This window comes from Prionailurus viverrinus, chromosome A1 (genome assembly GCF_022837055.1).
Source record: "Prionailurus viverrinus isolate Anna chromosome A1, UM_Priviv_1.0, whole genome shotgun sequence".
NCBI classification, from domain to species: domain Eukaryota; kingdom Metazoa; phylum Chordata; class Mammalia; order Carnivora; family Felidae; genus Prionailurus; species Prionailurus viverrinus.
Window position 1 is genome coordinate 144778597 of NC_062561.1, and position 18712 is coordinate 144797308.

General features: G+C 42.2%; 1 protein-coding gene and 1 long non-coding RNA gene across 2 annotated transcripts in view; one reads left to right on the forward strand and one right to left on the reverse strand.

The window, feature by feature from the left end:
- SERINC5 (serine incorporator 5) overlaps positions 1-18712 on the reverse strand; it is a 104087-nt gene that overhangs the window by 66693 nt on the left and 18682 nt on the right. The window lies entirely within an intron of this gene.
- Positions 4958-5785, forward strand: LOC125164206 (uncharacterized). Its single transcript, XR_007151672.1, has 3 exons — positions 4958-5072; positions 5159-5245; positions 5653-5785. It is a non-coding gene; the product is annotated as an uncharacterized LOC125164206 (long non-coding RNA).

Consider the following 18712-nt stretch of genomic DNA (forward strand, 5'->3'; position numbering starts at 1 on the left):
ATTAATTTAATCAGCCAATAAGTAAAAGAAAACTACTAATTTAGCTATATGAGAGAGAAAAGCCAGAGTGAACCATCTCTGTAACTGGGGGGATAAAACCAGAAAATTCCTACTGTACTGTATCTTTAAAATTGGTTAAGATGGTAAATTTTCTATTTTTTACCACAATAGAAAAGTGATAATTCCTTAACCCTTGTAATATTTGTTAGTATTTAATACATATAAGGAAACCTCTACTTGGTGGAATTTGAAGCAAATAAAAATGAAACGACAAAAATTAAACAACTACCTAAAAGTTCAAGGAGTTGAACAAGAAGCTATACATTTGCCTAACCCAAAAATCTGCTCTTGTATTTCCTTCATCTAAAATTCTTAAGTTCTTCGGGGTGCCTGGGTGGTTTGGTTGGTTGGGCATAGGACTTCAGCTAAGACCATGATCTCACAGTTCGTGAGTTTGGGCCCCATGTGGGGCTCTGTGCTAACAGCTCAGAGCCTGAAGCTTGCTTTGAGTTCTGTGTCTCCCTCTCTCTCTGGCCCTCCCCTGCTCACTCTCTCTCTCTCAAAAATAAATAAACATTAAAAAAATTAATAACAATAATCAAAAATAAATAAAATTGTTAAATTTTTCTCTTTTGAGTTCAAGAATCCCTTAAAACTCCGAGGGTTTTACAATTCTGGCCATGACCGTGGGAACCAGATTCTGGGGGTTTGCCAGAAAGGAGTTTCTGACAGGTAGTTTCTCACGCAGGTTTCGACATACCAGAATATACTGGTTTCTACCCTTAACATCATTGCAGTGAAAAGCACTGTCAAGGGTCAGTGTCCTTCCTTAAATGGCACTGGGTACCCAGGGACTGAGTCTGAAACAGGCACGCTATGAACACACACGATGCCAGCGCTGGCTTCTGGGGATCAGTGGTACCTGGACAAAAATGTTCTCCCTGAGAGTCTCTTTTCTCACAAGGTTAGGGTTACGTTCAGCACCCAAAAAACAAAGTGGGAGGGGCCTGGTGGCTCAGTCAGTTGAGCTCCAACTTTGGCTCAGGTCATAATCTCGTGATCCGTGGGTTCGAACCCCACACCGGGCTCTGTGCTGACCACTTAGAGCCTGGACCCTGCTTCAGATTCTGTATGTCTCTCTCTCTCCACCCCTCCGCCACTCACGCTCTGTCTCTCTCACTCTCTCAAAAATAAACAAACATTAAAAAAATTAAAAAAAAAAAAAGTTGATCAAGTTCTCGGTCCTCAGATAGCAGCTGGATTCTTTGACTCATTCCATCATGCCACCCTCCACTTATATCTCTTCTAAAAAACACCACATTTGATATAGTTCTGTAGGTCAGAGGACAGAATCTATTATGTTTAAGGTTAAAAGGTGAACTAACTCCACTTCCTGGCAGTTCAACAGAAAACAAACATTCCCGGGAGGCAGGTCAAACTCAGCACTAGGGCATTTTGGGGCCCTGTAAGTCTTTGTTGGGGTGCTGTCCTGTGCACGGTAGGATGTTAAGCAGCCTCCTGGGCCTCTACCCACTAGATGCCAGGAGCACCCTCCCTGTCTCCTTCACAAGTGGTGACAATCAGAAATGTCTCGAACAATTGCCTCCCCCCTTCTGCTGCAAACCACAGCTTTCAGGGTTAAAATCAAGAGCTATGAGGTCAGGCCATCTGGGTTCACACCCAAGCTTGAATACTGCCTGCTTATGTGGCCGTGCACCAATTCTTTACCACCCCCTAAGTATTAATGACCTCATTTGTAAAATGGGAATAAAAACCTCTACTTCAAAGGACTGTTAGTAGGATTAAATGAGACAATTCAGATAAAGTTAACACAGAGCCTGGCACAAGGTGATAGGGAAAAAAAAAAAAAAAGAGCCAGGTATACACATCATCAGTCCATCTGTCATGTCCCTCCTCCCTAGATCCCCATTCTCCTTGGTCCTTGAGGTTCTAAAGAAAGAGGTAAGGATAAGAGGGGGGTGGGACCAAATGATTAATACCTCTTTTATAGCAATGTTTTCATTTCCTGCTCTAACATGGCTGATAAGTCCATCTGTTGGAAGGAAACTACTTTTGGGAATAAAGCTCCTGAGATCCAAACCCAGGAGAGCATCCTAGCAACCTGGGAAAAAGCTGGACCACTTACATAGAAGCACTTCCCACCCGCCAAAAGCTACAGCCGTCTTTGTACTTTGCTTCCAGTAAGGAACAAACAAGGCAGGCAGAACATTCATTTGCACCCACTGAAGCCACAAATACCGGCAGCAGAACAGACCTAAGAAGGAGGAGTTAAGCAAGTTCTGGAGGGAGAAGAAAAAAAAGTGTAAAAAAATGAAACCTTGAAATTCAAAATGGTAAGTGTAGGATGGGAAGAGAGGTGTTCATTTTTTAAAACTTTTTCAATCTTCTCATCAAAATAAGAGAGGAAAAATCCTGCTTGTTCTACTTATCAACAAGCAATTATTGAAACACAAACCCCAAAATTCGCCTAATTCTGTCATGGGGGTTATGTTGCAACGGGAAAAATCTGCCAAACCCCTTCCAAGAGGTGCCTCCTGCCAGCCTGATCCCCAAACCCCGCCGAGTCATGGAGCACTTCCCAGGCTGGGGATGGAGGCCACAGAGCCAACCTGATGCAAGGATGTTCTGGGATGGAGAACAGAAACGAGCCTGTCTCAGCGGATCAGACAGTTGGGGCGGGGGTGACCTCAGAGCTCAGGTGGGTTGGCAGGGCACTCCTCTCCCCAACAAATGGAAGCCTTTGTGCAACTCCAATGTATAAAACGTACGGATGCACTATAATACTACAAATGTGTTTACGTGTTCATACACCAAATTTACCTAATGCTTACTGGCGACCAGGCACTACCAGGGGCGGGTGGTACAGTTCCTCATGAAGCTTGCATTCTAGTCGATTTAGGTCAAATTCAGCATTCCCCAGATTCTACCCAGCACTTAGGGTGAAAGCCTCTGGTCCAGTCCAGTCCTCTCATGTTGCTGATGTGAAATCTGAGGCCCAGAAATGTTAGGTGATTTGGCTCAAGGACAAATTCAGTGACGAGCATCAGTGGACCAGGAAACACACGCCACTTGAGACAACTGAGTACATCTGGAGGAGGGACAAGCCTTTGGATCCCACACCTCTGTATCTATAGTGCCAAAGACTAACGAATATTCAAAACAACTAAATGAAGTCCCCATAAATTGGTTTAAAAAAATTTTTTTAATGTTTTTATTTATTTTTGAGACAGAGAGAGACAGAGTATGAGCAGGGGAGGGACAGAGAGAGAGGGAGACACAGAATCTGAAGCAGGCTCCAGGCTCTGAGCTGTCAGCACAGAGCCCGATGCAGGGCTCGAACTCACAGACTGTGAGATCATGACCTGAGCTAAAATCAGATGCTCGCTCAACCGACTGAGCCACCCAGGTGCCCCTCCACAAATTGGTTTAAATGACACTGTTGACCACAGTAAAAAGGCAGTAAGGGTCTAAGCATCTAGTACAGTTTGAAAAGTTTCCATCACAAAACAGTTAAAATGAAAGGCTGGCACACGATGAGTTAACCCTGGGGTGGCCACAAAACTGAATGCTGTTGAACAGCCACAGGCTGTGGCTGGTAAGTGCCCAGTACCCTGTTGCACCTCCCTTCCCCTCCCCTCCCTCCATTCTGAGAAGACAGAGAGCAGGAAGTCCCTCCCCCACCCCCAATCTCACACACAACCTAAGTGCAGGGTCAAGTGCTGGCCAGTCCTCTTCCAGGCCATAGAAAGGAGCCACTACTCAAGAGACACCTCTGACCCTCCGCACGCTGGCAAGATGCCTCTCTGTGAAGGTTAGTCTAGCTGTGCAAGGAAAAACCTGTATGCACCATCTACCTCGGGTTTTCCAGCAGTCAGGATTTCATTCGATCCTATTTTTTAAGATTCACAAAAAAGCCCAATGGAAGGTGACATCTAGAACCTCTTTGCAAGTACATGAATACATAAATTGGAAACAAAAATGTCAGGCGTGGGGCCTCTGGTTTGGAAAGCCCGTGGGCGGACCCGGAAGGCTCCAGCACTTGGGGGCAGGAGCGAGGAGGGGGACAGAGGAAAGGCCCACGCGGCCTGGACTCCTCATTTCTCATGGGTAAACTCACGTCCCTCCCACTGGCCGCCCTCCACCCTCTAATTGCCTCTATCTTTCAGGATGAAAGCCTCCTGGTTTAACAGCTTTTTCTTGGAGCTGAAGTAACAGCTGTACTGCTTTCCTACAGCTGAGAAAAAACTTTCTCGCCATTAATTCCACCCTTCCTCAGTCCTTCAAAACTTCAGGAAGCCTAATCAACTCTCCTCTCCTTTCATCTTCAAAATCTATCTCTGTCTCCCACTTCTAGCTTAGAGAGGAAGGAATGAATGGGTGTATGCCTTTCCCCCCCAAGCAAATATCTGCAGTTAATTGCCTTTTTCATTTGAAGTGCTGTGCAGATGCCCAGCGAATTTCATCACCACCCCCTCTTGTGAGCCTGGTCCTCATGACAAAGCCAGCTGGCACAAAGTCCGAGGCAGCATTTATGATGATGCTTTTCTTCAAGTATAGCTGCCTCGATGGTACCAACCAGCAGAGAAGCGTCATGCACGTGCAACTCCTCCCCTGCAACCAACCCCCAGTTTGAGACGCGTGCTGTTGCTGTTCCTAAAATTTGCAGAAGGAACCAGGGCCAAATGAAGGAACCTATGAGTCACATTTTTTCTATCAAAATACCAACAGAAATGTAAATATTCTCATAAAGGGGACCCTACCCAGCTTTTGCCTTCTTATTTTCTACTCATCCGAGCACTGGTTATGTGACCAAGTGCAAGGTGGAGCAGAGGAGCCTAAGAGAGAGGATTCCCCTGGGGCATTCTTTTTAATGCAGGAAGTTACTTACTCATATTGGGAGTGGTGTTCCCTCTGCTTTTTAAAACTATAAAGACAGAGCTCTTCCATCAGCTCTAGACTGAAGTTACCCAGCATCAAATGGAACAAAATGGCCCAGCCCAGCCCAGACTAGGCTGACACACACACCAAACGAATGGTTATCCGGCTACAAGGTAAACAGGCCCCAGGGGTGGGCAGTTCAGAAAATGGACCTTAATTACTGTTATTTGTTCAATCAAACCTAGCATTTCTCATCTAGGCAAAGTGGGTGATGGACCAAATAGAGGGCTCTTTTGAAGATTCTGGATCTGTCTCGCCCCTCCTTCCTTCACCAGAGAAATCCAAGGTCTTGTTGTTCAGGGAGCCCCAGGGGGTGGGACAGGTTGGGGCGGGGCTGCCAGTGAAGTGGGTACCCCCACCCTCCACGGAGACCAAGGAATCAGCACTGTGCCTGAGTTCCCAGGTGGGAAGCTGAGGGGTGAGGGAGGATGGCAATAAAGTAGGAAATAACTGAGAAACCTTTCTGGACCCAGACTTGCTGGTGATGGTGGGAGTGTAAGGGTTAAATTGTAGTGTAGGGCTAACCTGTAGCCTTGAAAAGTAACAGCTTTGGTTGACACTGTAGGCTAAGAGATAACAGCCTTGTTTTAAAAGGGGCGCCAGAGGCAGGGTCAAGGAGGTCAACTGGTTGTGGCTTAAGGGCAGAACTGTTTCCACCCCCATCTGGGAACTATTTCTTTTTTCTGTTCCCAGGTGATGATAAGACGATGTGGTCGACTATAAAAACTGTACCCCAGCTGTTCAAGGCTGCACTCTGATCAAGATCAAGAGTGTCAGTCCTGATCCCTCGGCCTTGCCTCTCGTTGCAATAAACTTTGCTGTGACAGTCACTGGTGCCCGTAGCATTCTGTTTCAGGAGTCGTGTGGATGCAACAGGAGGAGGCCTGGGGAAACTTCACCTACTCTCAATTAATTAGGTATACAGGCAGAGGGCAAGCAGAAAGAACACATCACAACCATTCATGGAATGGAATACCAGGAATCAGAAGGTGATATTTAGCTTGCTTTTTCATGAACAAACATGTTGGGATTTTATAGGCCATATATAATAATCATGTTCTGCTGTAAAAACTTATCTAGTTTTTCAGAATACTCCGTAAGGGACACCAGACTTTACAGAGGATCCCCACTCCGAGAACAAGTCTGAGAGTCAATGCTCTGATCAAATTAAAACTCATTTCACAGACTAAATTCCAGGTTACCCTTAGGCATCCAGGAGACCTTGAAATGAAGCAATCCAAAGCAGGAAAAACAAAACAAAACAAAAAGTAGTTGTCAGATATACATGGAGAAACCCGGAAGATTTAAACCTTTGATGATACAACTGCCCGTTCAACAACTAGAAAGGAAGAAGGCGTGATGCAGAAATTCTAGCCAATGTCCAGTCTTCCCAAAGAAGGCAAGGCAGAAACTGGGGAAATACTGAGAAAACTTAGAACAAAATGGGTAACAGAAGCCATGCTAACATAAGCAACTGACAAGTTTGTGACGAACACAATTTAGTGAGTTGAGTACCTATTCTGTGCATCATATACTTTACTCAACTCTTTACATGTTATAGAATTTAATGTTCACCATAACACTATGGTGTTATCCAGCTCTATTATGCATGAGAAAGTTGATCAAATAACAAAGACACACCCAGTAAATGAAAGAACTGGGGTTTCTGCTTCAGTTGGGTGCCTTCTAAGTCAATTTCTTCCCACTGCTTTATAATGTTTAATTATCAGTGTAATACCTTTGCAAGGGGCTGGGAGGGTGGGGAAAGATGGGGGGGCTCGGTTAACAGGAACTGCCCCTTGGTATTCTACACGATGCATTTCTGGAAATTAAAGGCACAGCATGAGCAAGCCAGCAGGCATAGCATCTCAGCTCCCACCTTCCCTCTCAGCTGGTTACCTTTGCGTAGTACTACGCAACCTTATATGGCGGCCCTAGGGCTAATGCTTCCCCAAGCTGCTGCCTGACCAGCTTAATCCTACTGGCTGGATTAAGTTCCTTTTATAAACTGTCTTAACTTCATAAAACTAATCACACTGGAATTAGGTCTCTTGGGAATGATTTAGTTAAAATCTGTCCCCCTCACTAGACTCTATATTTCATCAAAGCAAAGACTGTCCATCTCATTCTAGGCAATGTCTGCAGTGCCTCGCCTGAGGCCTGCAACAAAGCAGGTGCTCTGTAAATATCTGTTGAATATTTCAGCTCATTGTCTACCAGGAGAGACAGAACTCTTATTGAAGTAACTGGTATGAGATGGACCGACAGAGAGCTAAATGAATGGTGCAGCTCCCCAAGAGGGAGATGCTACTTTGAACTGAGGTCATCAAGGATGCTCGGGAGACAGGTCGTGTTTTATTTTGCCTGCTTATTTGTTTTTTTATTAGCGCCAAATGTCTGGCATAGACCAAAGACAAATATAAAAATATTTCTACCACCTAAGAGAAGGCATTTGCCTCTTAATTTTTTTTTTGTTTCATTTCATTTTATTTTTTTCAAGTAAGCTCTATGCCCAACATGGTCGGCTTGAACTCGTGGCCCCAAGATCAAGAGTCACAAGCTCTACCTACCGAGCCAGGCAGGTGCTCCTCTCTTTTCATTTTAAAGATTATAACGGCAGGTAGGCCTATTATGGAATCAGAACTGTGTGAATTCTATGTTCCAGGGGCCTGTACCCTGACTTCATTCACTCGCAAGGGCTGAACTCTTTGCTGAGCCCTGTACTTACTTCCCGCATGAGGCTAAACGCTCCATTCTTACACTCCCATCAAAGGGTTACACTTGGGGATGTCTGGGTGACTCAGTTGGCTGAGCGTCCCGACTCTTGGTTTTGGCTCAGGTCATGATCTCACCATTCATGAGTTCAAGCCCTGTGTTGGGCTCTGAGCTGACAGTGCAAGCCTGCTTGGGATATTCTCTCTCTCTCTCTCTCTGCCTTCTCCCTCCCTCTCGCTCAAAAAGAAACATTTAAATATATACATATGTATGTATACATATAAATTTTTTTTCAAGGGTAACACTTGGATCATGCCTTCACAAACTTCCTCTTGTTCTATCCTGTTAACCACCCTACATGATGGGCAGGCAGAGTAGCATTATTCCCATTATAGACTTGAATGTAAAGCCTAGGTAAGTTACATCCTTTTCGGAAATCATTCTTATTCTAACATAGCACAGTGCAAGGATAAGGGTAATGAGCAGCAAAACCTTGATGGCACCAAGGAGAGAGTGGAGATCGCTAACACTAGAAAAGGCAGTTGAGATAACTTCAATACTGCCTTGAGAGCATAGGGTTATTTCCTGTGCAGGTATAATATGCAGTTGCATATGTAAGCATGTTTGTGCACGGAGCACGTGAATTCAAGAAGGGCAAACGAACTTTGCAGCAAGTTCCACAATTTAAGCAGAGAATTCCATAACTTAAGGCAGAGAATTATATGCTGCACTGCTACTAAACACTGATAATTAAAGATGAGACTGTCTCAGGCAACCGGATCCTTCTACCCTGTACTCATTATAAATAATACTTACCTACCATTTCTTAAACACTTCCTCTGTATCAAGACACTGCAGTAAGGTGCTTCTGTGACATTCCTCCATTTAATCTTCAAAAGAGCCCTATGTTGTAAGTGTCACAATCCTCATCTTACACATGAGGAAACCTGACTTTCTGATTTCAACGACCAGGAGGATTCCAAAAACAGTTCTGCTACATCATCACATCTCCAGGAGACCTGGAGTGCAGGGTTTTGAAGCCTCCTGCACCTGACCCCACAGAAGTACATAAAATCAAGAGACGGTAAAGCAGATGGATACATGCACGTAAGGCCTGAGGCAGAGCCCGCTGGACCCGCATCTTCCTGATCTGCGCCCACCACTCCAATGGCTTGCTGTAAGAACACAGACACAGCCTCTGGCATCCCCGTGTTTCTGGAAGGCATTCTTCACTCTTCTTATAAATTCTGGCATAATACTAATACTTTAAATAATAAAAAACTGTGTTATGTATTTTCCAGGTGCCAGGCAGGGTCCTAAGTTCTTGGCATAGATTCATATTTTTTTTTTCCTAAAGATGTTTTTATTTTTAAGTGATCTCTACACCCAATGTGGGGCTCGAACTTACAACCCTGAGACCCAGAATCATATTCTCCACCAACTGAGCCAGCCAGGTGCCCCAGCATAGACTCAATTCATCCTCACAACCTCACAAGATAGATACTCATTTAACCATTTTTTCATTGGCATTTTTGCCATTTTTCACAAATGAGAAAGTATCATTTAATTTTTTGGCATGAAAACTTATATAAGCTATAGGGACTCTAAAAAGGTATTGGAAAGACAAAATAGTACAGTAGCCATGTGGTAAAAATAAAACCACAGGCCCAAAATGGTGTCACTTAGATTAAGACCCCAGGTCAGTAACCCAACTGCAGTGTTAACTCCCCGGAAATGTAACCTTTAACCAATCAACATAGAATTTCCTGACCAGCACCAGGAAGTTTACTGACAGATCCCTTCCACTCCCCTTAGGAAGGGGACTTTGCCTAAATCAATGGATTCTCTGCTAGTAATTTCCTTTTTTCCACTCCTTGTCTACCTTTAAAAACCTTTCCTTTTCTCTAGCCATTTGAGCTCCCCTCTATTTGCTTGATCAGATGTTGCCCTTCATGAATGGATGAATAAAGCCAAATCTTTAAAATGGACTTGGTTGAATTTCTGTTATTTAACAAAAGACACAGAAAAAGAGGTAGATTCCATTTTGTCACACATGAGAAAGCTGAGGCAGATAGAAGTGAAGGAAATTTCCTACGGTCCTGAGGTATGAACTCAGTCAGCAATGCCCTAAAACTTACCCAGACTTCTCCGGTGCCATCTCTAAAATGGAGCAGCCATCAAGATCTGCAGACATACATGCTCGTGATAAAATTATGTTCTACAGAGAGAGGTGATGTTCAAAAGTTTCTAGCAATTATTTGGGGCCCCAGTTAAAAATGCCGACACTGGGGCACCTGGAGTGATTCAGATCGGTGTCTGACCCTTGACTTTGTGATCTCACGGTTCTTGAGTTTGAGCCCAGCATCAGCCTCTGGGCAGTCAGCACAGAGCCCACTTTGGATTCTCTGTCCCCCTCTCTCTACCCCTCTTCTACTCGTGCACTCTCTCTCTCAAAAATAAACAAACATTTAAAAAAAAAAAACACTTTTTTTTTAATGCAGACACTAAGCATAAAATAGAGTGAAACCAAGCTTGGCACTTGTAGTGAGTCTAGAATCCAACCCATAATCCAAGTCTCCTGTACCATTAGCCGCCTTCTTTCAACTAGTAAGTACAGAATTTTACAGGTGCTTCCGTTTTCATTCATTATGATTCTGTACAAAACGTCCATTTCTAAAATGTCCCATGATTCACTTTTCCCATTGCTAATACTAGAATACCTTCCACTCCTTCTAAGATACATAGGAAATTAACTATTACAACTTGATTCAAAAGCAAAAGACAGAAAACAAAAATTATATGTAGGCTTAAAGCAAATTTAGTGATAAGTTCAGAAAATTCCCTTTCCCTCAAAATACCACCTTCCAAGATCATGGATCGTATAAAAATTACCATACATATATATATTTTTTTATTTACACATATCACCTGAAGACTTTACATACATAGAAACAAATTTTTGCCAATTTAACATCTTGGAATCATCTCTTTTCAGACTGCATGAAATAAAACAGTTTTGTGACCAACCTTGAAGTTAGCAAATAACTGAAAAATGATTAATAGGGGCGCCTAGGTGGCTCAGTCAGCTAAGCATCCAACTTCGGCTCAGGTTATGATCTCATGGTTCATGGGACTGAGCCCCATGTCCAGCTCTGTGCTGACCACTCAGAGCCTGGAGCCTGCTTTGGATTCTGTGTCTCCCTCTTCTGTCTGCCCTTCCCCAGTTCACACCCTGTCTCTGTCTCTCTCTGTCTCTCAAAAATAAAGTTAAAAAAAAGACTGAAAAATGATCAAAAGAAACAAATAAGAATTTGAACTCCCCTGCATTAAACATTTGTAGTTTAAGTCAACACTATAAAAGAGTAAAAGTGAACAAGAGAAACTTGCTCCCTAACGTAAGGCAGAATCTCTTAGCCAGTGAGGCAATACGAAACACAGTTCCCCCATGATCAAAGTTATGATGATGAACATCTGTAAGGATTACAGGAGATCAGCCCTCTAAAGTGCTTACTTATCAGCCCATGTGCCTGGCACATAAATCAGTGTTCTACAGCAGCTTATATTAAATGCTCGTTCCAGGGGTGCCTGGGTGGTTCAATCGGTTAAGCGACTGACTCTTGATTTTGGCTCAGGTCATGAGTTCATGGTTTGTGGGTTCAAGCCCCAAGCTGGGCTCCACACGAACAGCACGGATTCTCTCTCTCCATCTCTCTCTGCCCTTCTCCCGCTTGCAAGCTCGCACACACTCTCTCTCAAAATAAATAAACTTAAAAAAAATAATAAACGCTCATTCCATTCACTATAAGGTTATTTAACTACTCTGTGCCTTGGTCGCCTCATGTACAAAATAGAAATAATAGTATTTCCCACATCATGGGATTATTGGGATAGAAAAGGTATTCAAAGCACTTACAACAATGTTAGTGACCGGTATTATTCTTAGTGTTCTTAAAAAGGAAGAAGCTCGGGGCACCTGGGTGGCGCAGTCGGTTAAGCGTCCGACTTCAGCCAGGTCACGATCTCACGGTCCGTGAGTTCGAGCCCCGCGTCAGGCTCTGGGCTGATGGCTCAGAGCCTGGAGCCTGTTTCCGATTCTGTGTCTCCCTCTCTCTCTGCCCCTCCCCTGTTCATGCTCTGTCTCTCTCTGTTCCAAAAATAAATAAACGTTGAAAAAAAAAATTAAAAAAAAAAAAAAAAAAAAAAAGGAAGAAGCTTGGATATTTACAGGACTAGGATGTGAACCTAGCTACTCCAAAGCAGCTATCATCTCATTTCCTCTCACTCAACATGAAGCTGACGCTTAGGAAGACTTCCCTGGTTGCCAGCTTGCTTCCCAACACTCAAGGAAACTCCCAGTGGTTCCCTTCCTCCCAGCAGCAGCTCAACCTGCTCCAGGAACATGCAGCTCAAGCACTCTTAGCCCCATCACCCAAAGGTCACATCTGACCAAAAAGCGAATCCCCTCAGTGTTCCTGTTTGTCAACGTTTTCCAGAGAGGGCTTGGGGGATGGTGGGAGCACAGGGAGCGGTAGGTTAGAACTATCTAAAAAATTACAACAAAGGCAACCACACCCATTTGTGCAGCACTCAGTTCCAAGTGGTCTGATGGCTCTGTTATATGTGGACAATCTCTCCCAACTCAGGAGGCAGTTACTTTTATTATTATCTCCACTGTAGCAATGACATACTTGGGCTTGAGAAAATAAGTCACCCAAGGTCACAGCTCATTAGGGGTGAGGACAAGGGCCAGACCCAGACGTGACTTCAAAGCCAGCCCTCTTCAACTAAAAAAGAAAGTCAGCATTCTTAACCACCTAACCAGGTGAATATAGAAAATATAAAAGGGGGGGCACCTGGCTGGCGCAGTCAGTAGAGCATGCACCTCTTGATCTGAGTCATGAGCCTGAAACTCATGTCTGGGGGTCGAGATTACTTAAAAAAAAAAAAAAAAAAGCTAAAAAGGAAAAAGGTAATAGCGCTTTAAAAAATTATTATTTTGGAAAACTGAATGAAAATTCATTTTCCAATTAACTTATTTTTTTTTAATGTTTTATTTGTTTTAGAGAGAGAGAGACAGAGCACCAGCGGGGGAGGGGCAGAGAGAGAAGGAGACACAGAGTCCGAAGCAGGCTCCAGGCTCTGAGCTGTCAGCACAGAGCCCGACTCGGGGCTCAAACTCAGGAACGGTGAGATCAGGACCTGAGCTGAAGTTGGACGCTCAACCGACTGAACCACCCAGGCACCCCAATTTATTTTTTGATAAGTGAAAATATCAAATAAAGAACCAGCTACTGCTCCATATGGCAAGGAAGTGCACTTTAATCCTGACAACTCCATTATCCAGGAGCAGTTTAACTGTGATATATGAATGGCCCCAGTTTCTAATGCTGCAGTATTTATATTCTGTGATTTGCACAAAGAAAATCATTTCTCACGCCTCTAACAACAGCCTTGTGTTACTTATAATTAAACTACTGTAATATTTAACCTCATGATCACACAGAGATGAGTCAACCATCTAAGAGTGACTAGTCACCAGTCACCAAACTGCAATTTCCAGCCCACTGATTGACGGTCCCACTGTGTCTAAATCCCAGATGAATAATTCCTCCAATGTATAGTCAATTTTTAGAAATTAATTGAATTGAGAGGCCAGAAATAAATCCTAACATTTATGGTCCAATGAATTTTTCACAAGTGGGCCAAGATAATTCAATGGAGAAAAAAAGAGTATCAAAAAATGATGTTGGAACTGGGCTGCAAATGTAAAAGAATGAAGTTGGACCCCTTTCTTATGCCATACGCTAAAATTAACTCAAAATGTTCCCAAGACCTAAATGTATTAGTGAAAACTATGAACCTGTTAGAACAAAACACAGCACTAAATCTTCATGACCTTGAGTTAGGTAAAAATTTCTTAGGTACAAAACCAAAAGCACAAGCAATGAGAGAAAAAAATAGATAAACTGAACTACATTGATTAAAATATTTTATACTACAAATGATATCATCAAGAAAGTGAAAAGAAACTCCCAGAGTAACAGAAAATATCTTAAATTACCTACCTTATAAGGAGTTGGTATCTAGAATATATGAAGAACTTATAAAATTCAGTAATAAAATGGGCACCTGGGTGGCTCAGTCGGTTAAGCGTCCAACTTTGGCTCAGGTATTGTGGGTTTAAGCCCTATGTTGGGCTTTGTGCTGACAACTCAGAACCTGAAGCCTGCTTTGGATTCTGCATTTGTCTCTCCTCTATCTATCCTCCCCTGCACTCTGTCTCTTTCTCAAAAAGAAATGAACACTTAAAAAAAAATTTTTTTTAATTCAGTAATTAAAAAAAAAAAGCCCAGTTTAGAAATGGGCAAAGGATCTGAACAGACATTTCTCCAAAGATATACAAATGGTTAGTAAGAACCTGAAAAGATGTTCTATATCATCGCTCATCAGGAAAATGCAAACCAAAATCAAAATGAGATGCCACTTCATACCCACTAGGGTGACTCTAGTTTAAAAAAAACTTTTTTTAGGGGCGCCTGGGTGGCTCAGTTGGTTAAGCGTCCGACTTTGGCTCAGGTCATGATCTCACAGTCCATGAGTTCAAGACCCGCGTCGGGCTCTGTGCTGACAGCTCAGAGCCTGGAGCCTGCTTCAGATTCTGTGTCTCCCTCTCTCTCTGACCCTCTCCCATTCATGCTCTGTCTCTCTCTGTCTCAAAAATAAATAAACATTAAAAAAAATTTTTTTGTTTTTAAAAAAACTTTTTTTAATTTAAAAAAAAAGGACAATAATGACAGTTGGTGAGAATGTGAGGGGACATACAGGGACACCTGGGTGGCTTAGTCAGTTGAGCATCTGACTTTTGATTTTGGCTCAGGTCATTATCCCAGGGTGGTGTGATCAAGCTCAGTACAAAGCCTGTCTAAGATTCTCTCTCTCTCCCTCTCCCTCTGCACCTCTCCCCAACTCACACACATGCTCTTTCTCTCTCTCTCAAAATTAATAAACATTATGGGGTGCGTGGGTGGTTCAGTCAGTTAAGTGTCTGACTCTGACTCTTGATTTCCACTCAGGTCATGATCTCAGAGTTCATGGGTTCAAGTCCCGCATCGGGCTCTGGGTGTTCTCTCTCTCTTTCTCTCTCTCTCTCTGCCGCTTCCCTGCTCTCTCTCTCTCAAAATAAATAAACTTAAAAAATAAATAATAAATAAATGTCAAAAAAACAATTAAGTATTATTTTTAAAAAGAAACAGGGAAGGGGGGGACCTCAAATCATGACTTTTTTCAATTTTTTTTAATGTTTATTTTATTTTTGAGAGAGAGAGAGAAAGAGAGGCAAAGCATGAGCAGGGGGGAGGCAGAGAGAGGAAGACACAGAATTCAAAGCAGGCTCCAGGCTCTGAGCTGTCAGCACAGGGGACAACGAGAGGCTTGAACTCACAGACCCCAAGATCATGACCCGGGCTGAAGTCGGATGCTTAACCGACTGAGCCACCCAGATAGTATCCCCATGATTTTTTTTAAAGTTGGATATTTCACAACAGAAAAGTAAAAGCTTAGGCATTTCTCCAACTCCACTTTAAGAATAAAAATGAAACTATGAGATTTTTTTTGAACACCTGTTAATTTAAACAGGAATATAGTGTCCCCAAGGACAAATTCCTAGTGCTTGGAAAAGCTGAAATTGTTTCATGTGCTTAACTTATCGGTCAGCTATAAAATGCTTTGTAAAGTTTACATAAAGTATTTCATGGACCTTTCAACATTTAGTTTTCTTAAGAGACTGTACAATGGCAATGGATGATATTGGAGCTCCCATTTCTCCAACAATTTTCTTGTCATATCAAAGCAGCCCTTTCAATGCATCCTAATAATCCACAGCCAGCTGGAGACACTTACAAAAACTGATTTGACAGTTTAACTATAATCTTCTTTTTTTTCTAGCTCTATTCACTTTAGTATACTTTAGTTATGAAAAATCTATATTTACATATGCAACTTATGGATAATGCAGATACACTACATATTTGTACCAACTGTGCAGCCAAATTAATCATCTCAGTTTCCTGTCTTAATGTAAAAATGAGTTAAATCTATTATGTCTAAATCCATTTCATATATATAACATATATACTACCACCACCATCTCCTTGAGGGGTAGAGGTAGTATCAAGAATGAAAACAGTGCCAGAAAACCCAATTATACAACATGTTGAAATTCACACATTTGTTTCAGTTTGCTACAATCTAAGACTGAAAATTTTGAAAGTAACCAACACATGCTCACAATAAATTCAAACAGCACATCAAGATATCAAATGAAAAACAAATGCTCCCTACATTATCCCCTACCGCCCAACCTCCTGTTCTTACTCCAAAGCAATAACCACGGTTGACAGTTTCTATATATATCTTGTATATATAACAGTACATAGTCCTCCATATGTAACAGTTTCTACACATGACAATAGGTCTTTAAAACGCTCAGAAATTTTTATGCATATACAAATGCTGACATACTTACATACATATGTGCCTATTCCTTTTGAACCCCTGTACATTGGGTTCATTATACACACACTTTTCTTTAATCCCTATTAAACACCACATCTTAGACATCTGTCCCTGTCTGCATACACAAATTTACCTCATTTTTTTAGTGGCGACCTAATATTCCATTGATGCAAGACCAATAAATTTTTTTAAATCAGTTTTCATGATTAATGATGAATTAAGATGTTCCACGTTTACTTCCAATACAAAAAAACAGTAGAATTACTAGATCCACGAACACAGACCAATTTAATGATGATTCAAAATGATTATGCTAATTTAAATATTCCTTCAGAAATGAATGAGCCATGAACCCACAAAGGTTGGTTTCTCTATCACCTTGTCAACTCTGGGTATTATACTTCTTTTTTTTAATGTTTATTTATTTATTAGAGAGGGAGAATCCCAAGTAGGCTCTGCACTGTGCGGGGCTTAATCCCAGGAGCAGTGAGATCATGACCTGAGCCAAAATCAAGAGTCAGATGCTTAACCAACTGGGCCATCCATGTACCCCAAGGGTATTATACTTTTTAACTACCAATCTGATTAGTAAAAAAATATCTCCATTTTTAATAGAATTTTTTAATTATGAGTAAGACTGTTGGGGCACCTGGGTGGCTCAGTCGGTTAAGCATCCAACTTCAATTCAGGTCATGATCTCACAGTTCGTGGGTTCAAGCCCCGTGTCGGGCTCTGTGGTAACAGCTCAGAGCCTGGAGTCTGCTTCAAATTCAGTGTCTTCCTCTCTCTCTGCCCCTTTCCCGCTCATGCTCTGTCTCTCAAAAATAAATAAACATTAAAAAACTTTTTTCTTTTAGTTATGAGTAAGACTGAGCACCTTCTCACATATTTACCAGCTACTCCCCTTTTTTTTTTCCCTAAGGTATCTATCCCTACCCTTTGTCCATTTTTCCACTGTGTGTCTTTTCCACTGATTTATAAAAACTCTTTTGGCACACTAAGGAAAACAGACCTTTTTCCTATAAATCACTTTGTTCAACTTTATTTATCTTTTACTCAGGACAAGTTCCTAAACTTTTGTATAGTCAAATTCATCAATTTGTTTTATGTATCTTCCATCACAACTAGAAAAACCTTAGGCATTCCAAGATCATTATTTTAGAAGTTCACTAATCTTTTCTCTTAAGACTTTTTTGGATCCCTTTAACCTACTTTAATATGGTTAAATATTAGAGCTATACATTATCTATTCTGATGTACAGGGCATGAATCAAACCTCAAAAGAGGCTTATTCACAACTTAGAATTTGGGTACTGTTATCCCAACAAAGAGTGCCAGCCCACCCCTAACAGGGAACATTTATGAACCCACATTCTGAGTCTGTTCCAAGTGCAAAATCCTATGAAGATATCAGTGACTACATTTCACAGGTAAGTAAACTAAAGGACCAATGAAAGGCACACCAATGGTAAGGGGCAGAGACTACATCTAAACTCAAGCTGCTGCCCATCACAGCTACTCAACTATACTGCCTGTGGACTATCAACAACAACAACAACAAAAGCCTTTTTAAAATGCACACCAGAAAGGGGCACCTGGGTGGCCTCAGTCCATTGAGCTTCTGACTTTGGCTCAGGTCATGATCTCACAGTCTGTGAGTTCGAGCCCCATGTTGGGCTCTGTGCTGACAGCCTGCTTCAGATTCTGTCTCCCAGTCTCTCTGACCCTCCCCCATTCATGCTGTCTCTCTCTGTCTCAAAAATAAATAAACATTAAAAAAAATTTTTTTAATGCACACCAGAAATAGGTCTAAATGAATTCTCTCTCCCACGATAAAGCATGCTTTTTCCTTCTCCTATCAAACATAAGCTCATTTAACTGGCATATCTAAAGCACTAAATCTTAATATAATACTTCTGAGTAACATTTAAAGCAAACCACATCCGGGTGCCTGGGTGGCTCAGTCGGTTAAGCGCCCTGCTCTTGATTGCAGCTCAAGTCATGATTTCACGGTTCATGGGTTCCAGCCTGCTTAGGATTCTCTCTCTTTGCCCTTCTCCCTCCCACTGTCTCCCCCTCCCCCCAAATAAATAAATAAACTTTATTTTTTTATGTTTATTTATTTTTGAGACAGAGAGAGACAGAGCATGAATGGGGGAGGGTCAGAGAGACAGGGAGACACAGAATCTGAAGCAGGCTCCAGGCTCTGAGCTGTCAGCACAGAACCCAACGCGGGGCTTGAACTCACGGACCATGAGATCATGACCTGAGCCGAAGTCGGACGCTTAACCGACTGAGCCACCCAGGCGCCCCAAAAACTTTAAAAAATAAAACAATTAAGTAAACCACATCCAGGGGTGCCCAGCTGGCTCAGTGGGTAGAACATGCGACTCGATCTCAGGGTCATGAGTTCGAGCCCCACATTGGGCGTAGAGATTACTCAAAAATAAAATCTTTAAAAAGTTTTTTTAAATAAAAAAATAATAATAATAAAGTAAACCACATCCAAAGTACAACCTGCCAT